This window comes from Maylandia zebra, linkage group LG9 (assembly GCF_041146795.1).
Source record: "Maylandia zebra isolate NMK-2024a linkage group LG9, Mzebra_GT3a, whole genome shotgun sequence".
Classification (NCBI taxonomy): domain Eukaryota; kingdom Metazoa; phylum Chordata; class Actinopteri; order Cichliformes; family Cichlidae; genus Maylandia; species Maylandia zebra.
Genome location: NC_135175.1, coordinates 23,012,037 through 23,030,068, shown reverse-complemented (window position 1 = coordinate 23,030,068; position 18,032 = coordinate 23,012,037). Strand labels below are relative to the sequence as shown.

The window sequence follows — 18,032 nt, the reverse complement described above, 5'->3', positions numbered from 1 at the left end:
GCAGCTCACAGACGGAGCGATACAGGAAGATACTACAGTCAGTGGGACCTTATCACCCAAGTGACGTCGTATATGATCAATCCCGACTTGTAATAATCTCAAAGCAAAGAAGCAATTTCAGCCGAATCCCCAGGACTACTCTGGAGGCAACTGTGGGACGGTCAGTCTACTGTGTTGACAAGGTAGGGCAACTGCGCAAATTGTTTTTTCCCCCGTTTCATTCATTCTGCAGTGAGTATTTGTTTGCACCTGTCGTGACTTAAAAACAATCCTCTCTTTGATCAAGTAGTGTTTCGACATCTACTTTTATTAAAACATGCAAACCTGGGATGCAATACTGTTTTTTTTCTCATGTTGTCACATTATTTTCTTCACGATTTACTGTTTAGATTTTTTTTCTTTTTTTTTGTACAAGTTTCTTTAAAACACGGGGCACCTAAAGAGGAAAAAACAAAAACACAAAACGCCTCATATTTGGGCAAAGTTGTTGGTCTGGACGTTCCCCTTTAGCACGTTGACAGCTGTCCCTACCACTTGCCGCAAGTGATAATGAGGCAAAAATATCCAATCACCCTTTCCGTGCGCCTTGACGGAACAACCGCGTCTGCAATTGCGTATTTGGGATTTTAATATGACGACAAACTGCAGAATTTCTCTTTTACAAGAACACAGTAAACAGTGATTCTTCTAATGAATGCTTGGGGGGGGAATCAGAACATGATACTGCCACTTGTTAGACGAGGATGCAGCAGTGACCATGAGAACATGTGCCATGGCTCTCCACGTCCAGAGGTTTGGGGGTAGCATTCTGGTCACTTCTTAATATCCAGCGCTGAAGCCTTGCAGATGGTGCGAGCTCTACTGGATATTAGGGGTTAAATTCCTTATTTCTATATCCACGTCAAGCTGCTCTGTGGGTTTATTCAGACTATTCTTTGGTCACCCAGTCTCCTTGGAAATTGGCTTTGATGTTGAATGTATTCTGCACTTCTTCCAGCCTGAATGTGTGATTCCAGTCATTAAAACACTGCCTCGAGTAGTAGCCTGTGTAATTCAGCCCATATAAATGAACAACGCTACATCTGTAAATTACTCTCTGGACTAACTCCAGATGTGATGTGAATGGATCACTTGTCTGATGTAAAAATGCACAAGGAGTTTGTCTGCGAAAATAACGCTGCATTAATGGCTCATTATGGATGGGAATGATACACTCAGTAATTCTTGCGTGTGTGGAGGGGCACTGATTTGTTATACATATACATACATATATATGCATGCTACAAGGTAGAGAGAACAGAATTCAAGAATGACAGGAAGGGATCAAGGCTAAGAGGTTAACGAACTATGAAGAAGCCATTAATAGACTCCCAAAATGAACTAAGCACTTAACACACACAGAAATGGGACTATTGACTGAAAGCTGCAGCTCATGCAGATCTGCACATTTTGAGGTCATGTGCTACAGAACAAGAAGCATATTTAATGATTTTTTTTCCCACTCTCCCCGTGTTATCTTCCTCTTTATATTCCTACAGAAATTGAAAGGCATTGCACGCAGACGACCCCCCCCCCCCCCCCAAAGCACATTCTCTTATCTCAAAGAAGCAGGGAACAATCCCTCAATCTGTTGATCTTCCCTCGGCACATGTGTCACTTCCTTAAACTATAATCATGCACGCTTTCCTTGTTAAACACAAGGGTTCTACATCTGCTCACCTTTCCAACCCAGTCCTCCTTTACAGACCCTCTGCAACTCATATTACTGACTGCAGTGGCTTCATACCACCATGGAGGAGGAGGAGTGTCTGAGTGATCATTAGCAGCATTTCGTCTTTGCCTGTCAGTTAATGATGGACTCGGGGCTGAACTCTAAACCCTATCCTTCATTAGCTTCCCTTTTGTCTTGATGCTGTTATCAGCTCTAGTAGCATCCCCTTGTGTCATTTCTACATATTCAGCAAAGTCACAGAAAATGTAACTGACTGAACTGTGGATGATTTGTAGCCATTACTTTGTCCACATCAGTAATCGAATGGCTTGTCCTTGTCGGACTGTATTTTTGTTGATCCTGTTTAGTTAAAATCGCGATGATATCTGCTCTGCTACAAAAAAATACGTTTAAACACTTCCTCGGTCACTGCTTTCTGGGTGCTGCCAGTGGAATATTAAGAATGCTTTCGAGGTGAGATAATGGATGCTGAATATCTGTACTTTTCACACTTCTTCCTTCCTCACCAAGTCTCACTCAATCATGCAAATAATGCTGTCCAGATGTAAATGTATCATCATCGCGGGCAGACCAAACAAGCTTGCTTTCTCTTCTGCATGAGATTGCCTCTTAAGCCACGGAAGCCTGAAATTAAAGTGCAATTATTAAAGGGGCCATCAGATTTAAGAAGCCTGGGGGGCAGAAGGGAGGCTTGGACTAGCAGTGGGACAAATATTGCTTTCTGACACCTCAAGGGTTTACAATAAAATTAAGGCACAATGACGGCAAAGAAGATTTTGCAAAGCACAGTGATGACATAGCTGTTACTCATGACTTGTCGCCCCTCAGGTTTTATTAGTGAAGACCAGAAGTCACAGTCATATCATAATGATGGTTGTGGATGACAGCAATGATGAGTCAGCTATTGCCGGATTCTCTGATGTGCTATAAATCCAGGCTGTGTTCTTTTTTTCATTCTTGAATTTTAATTACACTGCACTGTTCAGCAGCGCCGAGCCCTGTCGGGTCTCACTACGTCTTGCTGCTCGTCTGTGGTTCACTTATGAGAACAGGACATCTTCTGTTTCCGAGGTTTCACTCTGGCAATAAGAAGACTTACCAGTTTGGCTTGAGGGGACTCTTCAAGCACTCCTGCTCTACCCGTCTAATCTCAGCCTGCGCACTTTCTGGTGCTGCTTAGATTGGTCGTATGGGAGCTGTCAGCAGGCCAATTTAATTTCTTCAGCTTTTCTCCTGTGAATCTTTTTTAAATCAGGAGAAAAAGCTGTGTGTTAGCTCAGAGAAGCTAAAGAAAGTTATTTTTTAGGATCAAACTACGAACTTAACAAAGACGGTTGCATTAGAGACTGTGCACAGGCCCTCGTGAAGAATTGGTGTGCCATCACCAGTGAAACGGGACACACTGTGCTTGATGCTGAATGAACGCATACTCGGTGCACGGCAACCTGTACTAATACTACACTTCTGAGATTATCTGTCTATTGGCAGGGGTTAAGCCACAAAACGCTTTCTGCTTCCTAGGATTTGCTCGTAATAGCATCTCTGATATTGTACATTTTTTTTCTATATTCTTGAATGCCATAATTCATTCGTTTATCTGAGACAGTCACTCAGCTGACAAATATAATTAATTTGTGGGGACCCTGATATCAGACTGCAGCTAAAGCATGAGGCAAAGTATACTGACACTGATAATGTCACTTTGGTGGATATACAGTGCTCCGCTGTGGGATTTCTGTGTGTGCAGTAGCTTTTGAGTCACTGATGAGGAGCATTGTTTGCCATTACAGCTTCCCTTCATGCCTGCTAATGCCTGCAGGTCACACTACAGTCTAAGCCCCGGGCTGCCTTTCTTTCTCACTGTTGACAGCATGCATCTCTATACACATTTAAAAACACAAAGTAGCGTACAGTGTATCTTTTTACATCCAATCTGCAGTCCAAGGCGTTTAATGTTTGAACGATGTGACACACACACACACACACACACACACACACACACACACACACACACACACACACACACACACATATATATATATATATATATATATATATATATATATATATATAGTTAGTATAAATGTAGTATAAAGACATACATTAGACCTGCTTTTGCCAGGGAACAATGTCAATTCTGATGGGAGAGTGAGAGAAATGGGGAGAGAGTCATGGTCGTTTGCCTTCCAGCTATTGCAGCATGCTCCAACTGTGAAAGGCCACTGCCATTGTTGGGTAACATAATCCACCAGGGAGGCCTTCAGCCAGACACTGGGGAGGACTACCTATACACACTCTCCCTCTCTTTCTCTCTAAGTAAAGATGCATATCCCTTTCAGTGGTGGAATCAGCTGCTGAATGCTAAGCAATTCTGAAGTGTTACCGAACTTGTGTGTGAGGTTACAGCACACACATCCCATTATTGTTGCCATTCTGAGCAGAAACACTCCGCTTGCTACTTGCCTCATTTAAACTGTCTTTTGATAATGGTAGATCCTGATACTCTCCGGTGATGGCGAGCTGAGGGCCTGGATTAAGAAATACAGACATGCAAATGCCTCCTCTGTGAAAATGTACCCCATAGATAACTGTCTGGATGGTTTTAATCAAGTGTTGTGGAGTGTGTGGTCACCTACGGAATGGATACCAACAATAATGTGTCTGTGAGAAACAGATTTGTGGTTTAATAGTGGAAGCAGTAGCTCACAATGGATCACATATAGACTCGTGCTTACGAGTATTGGGTTGCTTGCAATCTAATTAGCATGAATGTTTTCCCATCATAGAGGCCACATACTCTGGATGCATATGCACATTAGATAGAAGATGCATTTGATATGCACTTGAGGGAGATATACGTGATTCAGGCTGCCCGATTAAAATATTATTTATCTATCCGTACACAATTTAATCCTTTATCAGAAGATAAACAGAAAATGTAGTTGGCTAACTACTTTGATTTCATTAAAAAAAGATAATCAAATTCTTTGGTTTCAGTTTTCAATTTCATTCCTAATGCATGCCATAAAGCAATGGAAACATTATGTTATGACCTCAGTGGTACTAGATTTGAGAAGCTGAATCCACTATATGACTGCCTGTACTGGAGAAGGACATTAAATTTGATTCTCCTTAGCTCTGGGTGTGTGTAAACCAAATGTAAGAAGGTTTAACAACCGTGTAGTCTCAGGGGAAAAAACACAAAACAACAACTGCTGCACAGCTGTTATGCTTTCTGTATATGTAATGTGTAAATCTATGCCAAAAAGGAGTCTATTGAGGGAATCCTTCTTGTATTCTGTATTCCAACTTACAAATGTAATTATGTAATTTTTTTACAGTGCCTAAAGAATGCCCATTGATCCTAAATTCATATTGAATATAATGACTCAAAACATTTTAAATTGGTAGATTAGATTTCTCCACAGGTAAACATGAATCAGGAATTTGAGAAATTGTTACATTTAACCACCGAAGTAGAACATTTAAAAAAGTGGTTCAGGATGACTTGATACATCCACATGGCCTGATTTGAAATTCCTCCACTTTAACATTAGCTGGATTATTTTAAAAAAGCCAAATACCAGTCATGTTGTTCCTGAAAAGGTTTACGCATTTGCTTTTCTCACTTACAGCTCCATGGTGTTTTTTCTATGCATGTGAAAAGCCCCTTACAGCTAAGTGAAGTCCCTAAATGCCCCAGTTGCGAGGTGGGTTAGTAGGTTAGTAGACATGTGTCTCACATGCATGAGAAGTGGCATTATGCCATTGTTATTTAAACAGGATTTCACCCTATAATTCCAAACAACACTGACTGACTAAAATCTGAAAAGCCAGCGGCAGCATTGATGCTATTTTTTTTTTTTTTGCACCAAAGTCTGTAAGCATGTGTGCACAGTAAAGCCAAGGGCTTTCATTTGCATGCATACTGAAGCTTTAGGAAAGTCTAAATAGCTTGTCTCCCAGACTGACAGTAATGAGAGGAGAGGATTGATGCCTCTTTGAGAAGATTTTGACAAGTTCTTGCTGTTTTGGCAGGAGGCATTAAAGATTATGGTATTGATAGAACAGTGAAAGGTAATCCTGAGCAGTGCTTTATTTTAAGCCCATAATAGTGTGTGCACATGTCCATTTTGCTACATTTTGTCATTTTTGCTAAAAACAGGGGTCTTTTTTTGTATCCAAACAATCCAAAAATATTTTATAACATATATAGCCTGTTATTGAATAAATAAAGTCTGATGACTGTCTGACAGAAGCCTAGCAGCCGTTTTTAATGTGGGTCCTGTTGCTGCAGCACCCATGTTTTCATGGCAATCATCCTCATGAAACCCTAACCACCTGGGTAGGATGATTAGTAGGAGCACAATCAGTGTCATGTCAAACTATTTGACCGTCAAATAGCACAGGTGTCACATCCCTGCGGTAATAAATTAATGTGACATTTTCACCGTTGCCTCATACTGATGGGAGATTTTCCAATCCAAGCCTGATGCACCGTGTTGCACCTTTGAGAAGGGAGCGGGAATTTAAGAGCCATTTAAGAAGAGAAGCCAGAGCCTGCTTAGGTATGTTATTAGACCATCAGTTCCTGAAGAATGGTAAATAACCTGTATTTGTATAGTGCCTTACTAGTCCCTAAGGACCCCAAAGCGCTTTACATATTCAGTCATCCACCCATTCACACACTGGTGATGGCAAGCTACATTGGGGCGCACTGACAGAGGCAAGGCTGCCGGACACTGGCGCCACCAGGACACCACCAGTAGGCAACGGGTGAAGTGACTTGCCCAAGGACACAATGACCGAGACTGTCGGAGCCGGGGCTCGAACCGGCAACCTTCCAATTACAAGACGAACTGCCAACTCTTGAGCCATGATCGCCAACGAAGTTTTGATATGGGGGCAAACATACTGCACACAGCTTAAACTGTTATTATTATTATTTATATTGCGCAATTAGGAAAGCTTTGTTTTTAACACATGCTAATGTCATTACTAATGGAATTTTTGGATTTTCTCTTTATAGCAAGGACAGAAACTCTCCTGTTTGGATATGTAGCCGCCAGAACATCAGATTTTTTCATTTACTTTCAGTGATATTGAAAACTGATCTGCTGTCAGAAGCTGTTACGGGTAGAATTAACTTCTGGGACAAAAGTACTGCATTTGCTGTAACTGCTTCACAATAAAAGCCACTCCATGTTTTACTAGTTGGTTGTTTTTGATGTGAAGTGACAGCAGTAGACAATATTCAGCTTGCCTTCAACTAATGCAGGTCTGATATGGTTATGGAGTCGGCTGTTAACATTGGGGCTTATCTAGCTCGGGACATGTTGCTTTTGTCAGTATACTTTTATTTAAAGGATGTCAGGCATTAATGACACCATAAATAGCATCAACAGTATCGATAACAGCATTTGATGAAGTTTAAGCCTTCAAGATTAAAGCTTTAAAGAAAATTCCACTTTCTTTTACTTTCATATGTCAAACTGTCTTTATCGTTTCAGTTTTTATTGGTTTCCATCAAGGATTTCCCTCTTTTCCCCAGATATCATACAATTGTATTACTCAGCATACTAGTTTTCTGAGGAGTGGCTTAAAGGAACAATAGGGAGGGGGTGGGGGGGGGGGGGCTTTTCTTGACCAGCCAGCATCCCTTCGTGCCCCAGCTTTCTGCAGTGCCCTCTAGCAGCCGGCCTGGCCGCCTCTCACTAGCTGTGACAGGAGAAGGAGGAAGATGATGAATCAGGGACATGACGAAGATATCCCCAGCATCGACTTCTCCGTGAGATGCTGGGCAGTGTCACACAGGGAGAAAGTGTGATCACAGTTTTATTTATCCAGTTTATAGCTCATGGGCAAGTGTGGTTCCTCAGCCTTGGCAGACTGTTTAATAAGGCCCATGTGTATGTCTCTTATTAGTTTCTGGTTAATGACAGAGCACTTTGCAGTCTCCCTAATAATGGTGTTTTAGTGAGATTTGGAATTCACTTAACTTGCTATATATTCAATCTTTTTAAAGAACCTCCTCCTTTTGCAGAACACTCAGCAGTGGGCATTAGCATGTCACGTGCCTGTCAGTCTCCATGGTAGGTCCAGACTGTCATGTGATCTTACGTCGAGGAAAGCCTCCATGAGCAAGGCTCTTGTGTATTTAAAGCAAGGAGATTTATTTAAGAGCCCATTACACAAGATAAGCTGCAAAAGGTACAGCTCTAAATGGAATAGAGGAGCCTATTTGTAAATGTCCGCAAGTGCCTGACTTTAAGTGCATGGCGGGGAGATGAATGGAGACGATAAGCAATAGAGGGTAATTTTAACAATGGGTATTTGAAAGGGTAGATATTTTGTGATGACAGCCTTTAATTGATCTCATCACTTTTGAATGGGGTTTTTATTGAGCTCATCTAAAGGCTGACAGCGCTAGCTAGAAGGATAGCTCTTGTGTCCTGAATGTCGTACAGGAATTCTGATGCATTTCCCCCCCCCCCTTTTTTTAAAATCCTGCACAGTACACATGCTTATTTTCATCCAATCCTTGATAACAAAAGCCTGCATGAGATCGTCAGAGGCAGGACTGACTGCGCAGGGAGGTTTGACACAGTTGTTTTAGATCCAGAATGGCATCAGTGCAGGCTGAAAGTTAGTTAAAGCATTAAAAGGATGCACCCAGTATAGTAGTTTGTGGTGCTAAACCATGTCATATAATCAACCGTTAAATAACTTAGGGTAAAAAAGGTAGCACATGCGGGGCTTCAGGACAAAGTAGACTTATCTCAATTTCACTAATTAATCCAGCCCTGTCAACAAACATGCTAACATTTCGGCCTACTGGCCTCCATCAATGCGTCCGCGCAGCCTCAAAGGCCCTTTGTGTTTTGGATTTATTTGAGAGAGTGGCCCTCAAGCATAGTGCCAATCTTCCCAGTAAACCCTACAGGGAGCTTTTCCTGCTGTGAAAAGTTGAAATACCCATTGACTTTCAGTGGCAGCTTACAGTTTTTTCAGCTCTTCTAGCTTCTCTTATTGTAACAGAGCGTAAGCTGATGTAATTTCAAAATTACACAATTGATATTTGAGTAGTTAGAAATAAGGCTTACAAGTGTCCATCACTGGGTAGACATGAAGTGTATTTGTCCCATTTTGTATACAGTACATGAATACAACATGGGGTAATCTTGATATGGTTGCATGATTCATAGGATTAGTTGGGATTAGCGAAGCTAACTTTTACATGACAGCAGCAATAATCTGTTCTCAAACTAATAACAATAATCAGGTTGGGAACTAATTCCCACTTGAAACTGACTGCAACACTGCAGCACATTTGACACTTAAATAATTGATAAAGAGAGGAGGCACAGGGTGGGGGTCTAGATGTAATCATAACATGTGCTGGAGTTTCATATAGGACCTACGTACTGTGGAATGTCCATGTGAGAAAAGGCAGGGCCCTAAAACTCTGCCAGATTTCATTTCACGCTCCGCAGAGCACAGCCTCTGAGACGGTGACATTTACATGGCCCTCTATACCACTGCCAGTTGCTGCAGGCCCAAGGCACTGGCTAAATCAGGCACAAGGGCCAATGAATGAGGAGGCAATGCGAGCGGGAGAACAAGGAGGAGATGGCTAATGTGCTGTGCAGAAGAGCCAAACAAGAGAGCATGATTTCATGAGTTGTTAAAAGGAGTGTATCACGTCACGACCGTCCTTAAATTAAAATACTTTTCTTTGGAGGTAGATGCAGATGTGAAATCTATTACTTGTGCAGTGCTAATGCATCATGTTTGCTCCTGTTATACATTATTGGGAGTGCTTCCAGTATGACCAAGACCTCTGTAAATGATTCTGGTCTCTTTGTGGGAGTTGTTTTGCACAAACATAATAAAGGAGTTCATTTAGGGAAAACTCATTAAACAAATAAATGGCACTGCATGTGCATCACCGGGGTTGAACATTTGTGTGTGAGTAGATGGGTAGCATCGGGGGCAGGATTGTTCAGGGATTATCTGCTTCAACGACCACCTGGTTCTCTCTTAACCAGGAGGTCATCGGGCTAGTTTGATTTTAAGTCAATCCCCTCCTCTTACTTAACTTTGTCCCTGACTAATCTAATTTGGTTTCCACCCATAGTAGCGTCCCATTTCACTCTAACCAGTAAGAGTAGCTCAGTCTGTACTGAGCTCTCTCTCGCATTTTTTTTTTTAAATAACACTTCCCATGAGATGTTTCCCAGTTGGCTGAAATAAAAATTCACAGCAGCTGCAAACACTGAGGTTTGTCTGTCTGCTTTCAAAAGAAACCCTTTGGCAATAGGAGAATCGTTCTTTGCCTAAAATCATTCTAGGCTCCTTTTAAAGATCTTCTAGTAAGTCCCCCCAAAACGGTATAAAGACAATGCACATTTAACTTATATAATCATAGATGCACTGGGCAGTTTCTCATGCTGTATCCTCTCAGGGATTTCTGCTATGGAGCCAATTTGGCACAAATTCTCTCCTCATTTTGGTCTTCAAATCTTGGCGCTTGCTTTTGTTTTTGTTCCCTGGCAAGTCACTTTGCTCTGATATTTCTTTTTTTCCCAGGTGGCGTGAAACTATCGATGTGTTTGTGTAAACACATCAGTCAGCATGTTTTGAATGGAGCCAGTTCAACTCTGAAAGCTGTTGTACATGACAGCCTTTCATTGTGTGCAACAATGCCTTATTGAAGTCTGAACATAATGTTGAGCGGTAACCATTACTGCAGGATTATCAGATGTAGAAGAAGACAAGGCAGATGGATATAATGATGGGAGTAGTTTGAGACAGGTGGAGGTCAGCATTGCTACCACGCAGTCTCACTGGTCCTGTTTGTCACGGAGCAGTGAATCAATACAATTGTCAAGTGGATGAGTCCACACTGCTAGTTCATTACAAAGTGTTAAATCTAGCAATGGTGCTTACTAACTGCCATAATGAGGTGGTAACAAAGTTATGGAATGATTAGTGAGCATGTGTCCCAGCAGGACGGCGAGGGAGAGCGAGCTTGGGGAGGTTACAGTATGACAGATGGTGACTGTATGTGTGTGTCACTGTGTGAATACGTGAACGCTACTGCTTTGGGGTTGTTTTTGCACACAAACAAGTGGAAAAAAATAACTAAATATTTCATTGAACTTGATGATATTGATGCTAGCAGGGACTTGGACTTACAGGCAGTTTTGATTTCATTCCAGTGTGATTCATCAGCAGGGTCAGCTTTGACAGCAACGCTTTTTGAATATTGTTTTCAATTTAGTTGATTATAAATTAGTTGTGCTAAGAACAGTATTGTCAGTGTTTGATTGGCAAGAAAAGATGGTTATTTTTAGCATCCTGTGTTAAAAATCGTGTTTTGATGTGTCAAACTATCTTTTTTTTTAAATTCTATTTGCAGATTATATTATCTTAGCTTTATGCTTTTTATCCAGATTCAAGGCTTCCTTAACAATATCTTAAATAGAAGTAATCCTTTTTGCATTAATTCATGGATTCTTATGTGCTTTACTGGGACAGTCATTTGTAAATTCAAGTCTATACAGATTACAGAGGCTGACAAACACACTGACAAACACACACAGGCTTGTTTTCACGATATCACATGATACTACTACACAAATCTGTAAAACATGCCAGAAGGGGTGTAAAATAAACGCAACTCCGCGTGTGGTGTTTTTAGGTTCTGCCGTAAATCACCATGTTGCACGTTGACTGCAAGAGAAGGAAAGAGAACGAGTGGAGGCAGAGGAGGGAGGGGCTGAATCTGTGGTACAAAGCCAAAACACGACCGATGCCAAGGTGGCAGGCACGGAAGGAGGTGGAAGAGAGTGAGAGGGAGAAGATGAGAAGGGAACACCTTCTTCTCAATCTAATAAGCTGCATGTATAGGCACTGAAGGACAAACCCCTATTTATAACCAATCATCTAGATTGCCCCCTCTCACGCAACTAGCATTTTCAGGGGTGTTAGGGGTTATTTTTCTACATACACGAGAGGCCATTTTCTTCCATTTCTTTTTGCGACGTGTTTAACAGGCTCGAAAATGGCTCAAACTACATAACAGCGAGTTGTGACAATTTTGGGGCACATGCATCATGCATTTGCTCACTGTTAGTCATTTCACACCCACAGGAAGAAGACAAATTGGTCACATCCATTTCTTTCTTGTGTTTTTTTTTCTCTTTTGTTTTGTTTTCTTTACTGGGGCACCATTAAAATGCACCTAAACGGTGACTGTTAAAATTCATTGCAGGAGATGTACACTAAATGCAGATGGGGGGGGGGGGAAAAAACGAATATTAATTGAAAATCCACGCCCACATCCTGTCAACTCTTTAGTGACTGAGACATTTAGAGGCTAGATTTATTTGTAATTTAATTAGCGGGGAAGAAAAAAAGGTCACACATGCTGAGATCTGTGCACATGGGTGACGGGGAGAGTTCTTTGCTAATTGAGCACAAAATGGACTGACAGCTGGAGGTCAGGCATCAGTTGGCCCTGTGGCCTGGGCGATGGGGCTGATGTGGAATTAGCTGGCTTCTCGTCCTGTTATTGGTGCTTTTTTTTCAGGTCACCAGCTACGCCTGCATTCTCGTTGAGCCTTTTCAGGGACATGCCACTTTTAGTATAGATAATCTTGATGTACATAATAAAAGTGGTTTTGGATTGAATTCAGGACAGCAGATTTGCAGGGAGATCAAAATATGTTTTTGGCTGAAACTAAGTGATGGTGTGTGTGTGTGTGTGTGTGTGTGTGTGTGTGTGTGTGTGTGTGTGTGTGTGTGTGTGTGTGTGTGTGTGTGTCTGCATGTGTATTTTTGTGTGTGAGTGAGACAGAGACATAGTGGAAAGGGAAGAGGGAGAGATGAATGAATGTCCCTGACTGAGAGCAAGCTAGTGCAGCTTGGAGGAATGACTTCAGCACCACGGACAGAGTCTCATGCTCCAGGCACATCACAATACTCTTTTATCTGTATCACTACATGCCATCTGTTCACACAGGCACACGCACCGATTGAAAAGTGAATGCACGTTTATAGATTAATGAACATTGCAATGCTGCAAAGATCTGAGGGGCAACTTTCTGTGACAAGCTCAGCGAACTCAAGATTGCAGCCTGCGAAAGGAACCGAGCTGAGCATTACCTGATATATTTATCTGCTTTTTTTTTTTTTAAAGCTTACACATTTAAGGAAATGTAGTTAGATAAATGCTGGCAAACACTCATGGTTCTCGCATGGCATTGCACAAAAGAAGGAAGCATCAGAATAGAGAATACCAATCCTAAAATCACAGTTTCTAGTAGTTTCTAGACACAATCTGAAACAACAGCTTGGTTTCAGAACCTTCTATACGAAAGCATATTTGTTCATTTTAGCCTCCAGTGTGTCTTGGCTGGTAGAAACATATTTGTTTCAAAAGGATGACTGCTTGAGTTTGTGTGATGTTCAGCTTCTAGGTACAGTAGGCGCTGCCTGACACCGCACAGATGAGATAGATCAAACTAGTTTCCTGCCTAACAGTGTCGAGAGGATCTGGGGACACATCTCCAAGCTGTTTCATCCCCACCATACTTGAATATTCATTTCCATCTAGCTTACTTCCTTGACTCCGTTTAGACAGGCATTTCATTGAACATTCTAGTCTGGGCAAGATGGCTCTTGTCTGAATTACACTTAAAAGTTTTCAAAAGTTCTTTTCTTGTCTTTTGTTTGCACTTGGCACATCAAAAAGGAGATCAAGTGGAAAATGCAGACAGACACCTATTTACGCTCTAATTTGAGGTCATGAAGCAAATCAATTAAAAGCATTGTCCCATTTTTTGAATGAGACGTGTCCAATGCATTATGAACGGCAAGCAAGGCTTTGTAGCATAATTAGCAAGTTGTCTAGAAGAGGATACAGATTTTTTTTTCTCTTCACTGAACACTTTCCACGCTCCCAGGCAGACAGGCAATAAGAGCCTGCATGTCAAAGGCATGACATACTGGCATTTGTGAGGACACCAAAATCTCTTTGGCTGTTCTGGCAGAGAGAGAGACAAGTGCACAGGCAGCAGAAAATGGCTTAGTCAGGGTCATCACTAGCCAATAGCTTTGGATAGCTGTGACAAGCCAGGGTATTTTCTCAGGCTCCAATAAACCGAGTGAGAAAAGATCTTCTTGGTGCAACTTTGCCAACAAACCATTTTCTCACGGTATTTACTTGGAGTAGTTATCATACATTTGATGGAGTAGTGTGAATGATGGGGCCACCATAAGTAGAAAATACCTTTTAAAAACAGAATTGTATGTCATAGGTGTATATGTTTTTTTATAATTATTTTAACTCTACAAACCTCAATCACAAGTGGTGATTGTATTTTTTTTCTAATCTGCATGAACAGCCACATCAGAAAGGGAAAGCTTCATTATGTCTGGAGTCATCTGAGTCACAATGCCTCTGTTTCCTGCTGGGATTATTCTTTCCATGTCAAAGTGCCTTTTTCTCTTCTGCATCTGTCTTTTCACTGCAGATGCATGTAATCATATATTGTTGTTGAAGTTCAGTGGCCCGCAGAACAACAGATGTACTGTACTTCCTGCCACGCAAGCCATGTCTCTTAAGCTTTTGTTAAGTGGGATGAAAGTCCACTGAAATCTCCTATCTAAGGGTAAAGGTTCATCATGTTCTATAGACACTTTGTTTGTTTTATCATAATGTCTTTAAAAAATAAATATATATATATACAGTGGGGCAAAAAAGTATTTAGTCAGCCACCGATTGTGCAAGTTCCCCCACTTAAAATGATGACAGAGGTCAGTAATTTGCACCAGAGGTACACTTCAACTGTGAGACACAGAATGTGAAAAAAAAATCCATGAATTCACATGGTAGGATTTGTAAAGAATTTATTCGTAAATCAGGGTGGAAAATAAGTATTTGGTCACCTCAAACAAGGAAAATCTCTGGCTCTCACAGACCTGTAATGTCTTCTGTAAGAAGCTTTTCTGTCCCCCACTCGTTACCTGTATGAATGGCACCTGTTTGAACTCATCATCTGTATAAAAGACACCTGTCCACAGCCTCAAACAGTCAGACTCCAAACTCCGCCATGGCCAAGACCAAAGAGCTTTCGAAGGACACCAGGAAAAGTATTGTAGACCTGCACCAGACTGGGAAGAGTGAATCTACAATAGGCAAGCAGCTTGGTGTGAAAAAATCAACTGTGGGAGCAATCATCAGAAAATGGAAGACATACAAGACCACTGATAATCTCCCTCGATCTGGGGCTCCACGCAAGATCTCATCCCGTGGGGTCAAAATGATCATGAGAACGGTGAGCAAAGATCCCAGAACCACACGGGGGGATCTGGTGAATGACCTGCAGAGAGATGGGACCAAAGTAACAAAGGTCACCATCAGTAACACACTACAACGGCAGGGAATCAAATCCCGCAGTGCCAGACGTGTTCCGCTGCTGAAGCCAGTGCATGTCCAGGCCCGTCTGAAGTTTGCCAGAGAGCACATGGATGATACAGCAGAGGATTGGGAGAATGTCATGTGGTCAGATGAAACCAAAGTAGAACTTTTTGGTATAAACTCAACTCGTCGTGTTTGGCGGAAAAAGAATACTGAGTTGCATCCCAAGAACACCATACCTACTGTGAAGCATGGGGGTGGAAACATCATGCTATGGGGCTGTTTTTCTGCCAAGGGGACAGGACGACTGATCCGTGTTAAGGACAGAATGAATGGGGCCATGTATCCTGAGATTTTGAGCCAAAACCTCCTTCCATCAGTGAGAACTTTGAAGATGAAACGAGGCTGGGTCTTCCAACATGACAATGATCCAAAACACACCGCCCGGGCAACAAAGGAGTGGCTCCGTAAGAAGCATTTGAAAGTCCTGGAGTGGCCTAGCCAGTCTCCAAACCTCAACCCCATAGAAAATCTGTGGCGGGAGTTGAAAGTCCGTGTTGCTCGGCGACAGCCCCAAAACATCACTGCTCTCGAGAAGATCTGCATGGAGGAATGGGCCAAAATACCAGCTACTGTGTGTGCAAACCTGGTAAAGACCTATAGTAAACGTTTGACCTCTGTTATTGCCAACAAAGGTTATGTTACAAAGTATTGAGTTGTATTTTTGTTATTGACCAAATACTTATTTTCCACCCTGATTTACGAATAAATTCTTTACAAATCCTACCATGTGGATTCATGGATTTTTTTTTTTCACATTCTGTCTCTCACAGTTGAAGTGTACCTCTGGTGCAAATTACTGACCTCTGTCATCATTTTAGGTGGGGGAACTTGCACAATCGGTGGCTGACTAAATACTTTTTTGCCCCACTGTATATATATATAGAGAGAGAGAGCTCTGAAATGTACAGGTAAACACAATTGCCCCAAAACAGAGTGGGAGATACTGTATTGACAAAGTACATCCATTTTATGCACATGCACAAAAACACACATACTTGATGATGTCATTTGTATAATCTGATGGAATCTGGGCCAGCTTTGACGAGGAGGCAGCCGGAGGGATGAGCAGTCACTGTCATAATGATTTGGTGTGTAGGAGGGGAGGTATGGGGAAAAGAGAAGTGTGTGTGTGTGTGTGTGTGTGTATTGGAAAGGGGTGTCACCAAACACACTATTTTCTTCCTTGTTCACTGGGGGTTTTTGCTTCATACGCAGGCTGCAAAAAACAAAATGTACCGATGTGTGAGTCATTACACTTCGTGATGTTGTAATTTATGCAGTCACTTAAATTAAAAGGAAATGGTTCTGCTTCATGTGAACCATTAAGCTATTACTCATTTATTTTTGGCTGATGTGAACAGGTGAGCTGAGGAAAATGTGTAAAACACGAGATAAGAACAAGGGGAGATCATTACTGGTTCGGTGCTTTTGAAGGTTTGTTGGTAAATGCTGCAATTATCGTGCTTACACCCAACTGTGATAAATGGCAGATTTCCTTCAAGCCTAAACACACACATTCCACATTTTTTCCTGTGTTCATCCTTTAAATGTTGGCTTTGCTTTTGGAATACCTCATGTTTCCAAATGGCACACAATTTGGGGCAACATCTTTGATAGGGAGGGAAAAAAAAGCTCAAACAAAAACATTGCGTTTGGTTGCAAGCCATACAATAAATTCTTGGAACAAATCCTGTTGAAGTCACACCAGGCATTTAGATTTCTAATTAAGCTATTGTTTCTTGCCAACCGTTAATTCTGATAGTTTTATTCTCTTGATAGTCAAAAATGGAATAAATTAATTGAATGTTTACATGGCAAATGAGGACGCCAATGTCATTAACACATTAAAAGAACACCATTCACCATATTTAACCTTTTTACAGCAACCTGCAAAACGTCTGCCAACTGGACAGCTAACGTAATAGGATAGCTAACAATCAATGTGTGTCTATTGATTTAAGCACAGCCCCAATACAGCCAGACCACACAGTAGTGATACATCAACATCCTCTGATTGCCCTTAAGCAAATGTCAATAAAAATAATTAACTGACTATTCTGTATTAGTCAAGAAGAAGAAGAAATGCACTACATCTGTTGTTATTAGACTCTTTAATCTGCTGTTTAAGTAAAATAATGGCCTACTTTTTAAATTTTTACAGCCTAATTTTTTATATCTTTTGGGGTTTGGTTTTTCTCAAAGGGAAATCATTTTCTAAAGCTTTTATTTTGATAAGCATTTCAGACAAGCTCTGGCACACAGTATACAGACTTACTGCGTCAATCATTACATGGGATCATCGGATAAAATATATGCTTCTGTCTTAAATTTCATCTTGCACTGCAGTTTTGGCTTTTTTGCGTGTCCTTAATGATGATTTTTCAGGATCATATTGTGTGTTGCAGTCGGATCAGCCCGCTGAAGGTTATATTCTATACTCTTTATTCTGTGTGTTTTGCACATCTAGTCAGCATTTCTATGCATATTTAATCATTTACTTGAATCTTTGTGTTGTTCTTTGATGGGAATCCTGTAAGCCCGATGCAGGATAGTGGGGAACTAGACAGGTTTGTGTCCAGTTTAGTCGACATTTAGATCAGCAAATAACTGTCAGGCAGTGGAAGCATTCCTGCTTGTCAGTGTAATGCTGCTGGCTCCTGGGACCACGGTCTACTCAGGTGATGGCACTTACTATAAGTCCGATGATATAACTGCCACACTTGCTGCCAACTATAACCTACACTCGACCCATCTCGACTCCTCTCTCAGCTTCTTTGGCACAGCTGGGCATGAGGAGAGTGGATAGCATAG

The 18,032-nt window shown here is 41.4% G+C and overlaps 1 protein-coding gene across 3 annotated transcripts in view; it reads left to right on the top strand.

The window, feature by feature from the left end:
• dlgap1b (discs, large (Drosophila) homolog-associated protein 1b) overlaps positions 1 to 18,032 on the top strand; it is a 97,931-nt gene continuing 79,899 nt past the window's right edge. The window contains exon 1 of one of the 3 annotated variants that reach the window (XM_004546813.4): positions 1 to 182. The gene's annotated coding sequence lies outside the window, so the exon portion shown is untranslated. The remainder of the gene's footprint in view (positions 183 to 18,032) is intronic. The other 2 variants (XM_004546811.5, XM_004546812.5) reach the window with 2 other exon arrangements.